This window comes from Nomia melanderi, unplaced genomic scaffold (assembly GCF_051020985.1).
Source record: "Nomia melanderi isolate GNS246 unplaced genomic scaffold, iyNomMela1 scaffold0014, whole genome shotgun sequence".
In the NCBI taxonomy this organism is placed as follows: Eukaryota; Metazoa; Arthropoda; class Insecta; order Hymenoptera; family Halictidae; genus Nomia; species Nomia melanderi.
In genome coordinates, this window is record NW_027475130.1 from 8,768,811 (window position 1) to 8,769,765 (window position 955).

Sequence of the window (955 nt, forward strand, 5' to 3'; positions counted from 1 at the left end):
TCCACTGACCCTGAGTGTCCGGTCCCATGAGACTGTGGTTTTCTCGGCCCCTGGTGGTCCGATGTCGTTCCCGTTGCACAGATTCATGCGCCAGGGCCTCCTGCAGATAATTCACTTTGGTTTATTGCGCTATCTCTAATAGCACCCGAGATATCACCAGATCTATATTGGATTTTCCCCTGACCCTGAGTGTCCGGCCCCATGAGACTGTGGTTTTCTCGGCCCCTGGTGGTCCGAGGTCGTTCCCGTTGCACAGATTCATGCGCCAGGGCCTCCTGCAGATAATTCACTTTGGTTTATTGCGCTACCTCTAATAGCACCCGAGATATCACCAGATATATATTGGATTTTCCCCTGACCCTGAGTGTCCGGCCCCATGAGACTGTGGTTTTCTCGGCCCCTGGTGGTCCGAGGTCGTTCCCGCTGCACAGATTCATGCGCCAGGGCCTCCTACAGACAATGCACTTTGATTTATTGCGCTATCTGTAATAGCACCCGAGATATCAGCAGATATATAATGGATTTTTCACTGACCCTGAGTGTCTGGCCCCATGAGACGGTCGTTTTCTCGGCCCCTGGTGGTCCGAGGTCGTTCCCGCTGCACAGATTCATGCGCCAGGGCCTCCTACAGACAATGCACTTTGATTTATTGCGCTATCTGTAATAGCACCAGAGATATCACCAGATATATATTGGATTTTACCCTGACCCTGAGTGTCCGGCCCCAGGAGACTGTGGTTTTTTCGGCCCCTGGTGGTCCGAGGTCGTTCCCGCTGCACAGATTCATGCGCCAGGGCCTCCTGCAGATAATTCACTTTGGTTTATTGCGCTACCTCTAATAGCACCCGAGATATCACCAGATATATATTGGATTTTCCCCTGACCCTGAGTGTCCGGCCCCATGAGACTGTGGTTTTCTCGGCCCCTGGTGGTCCGAGGTCGTTCCCGCTGCACA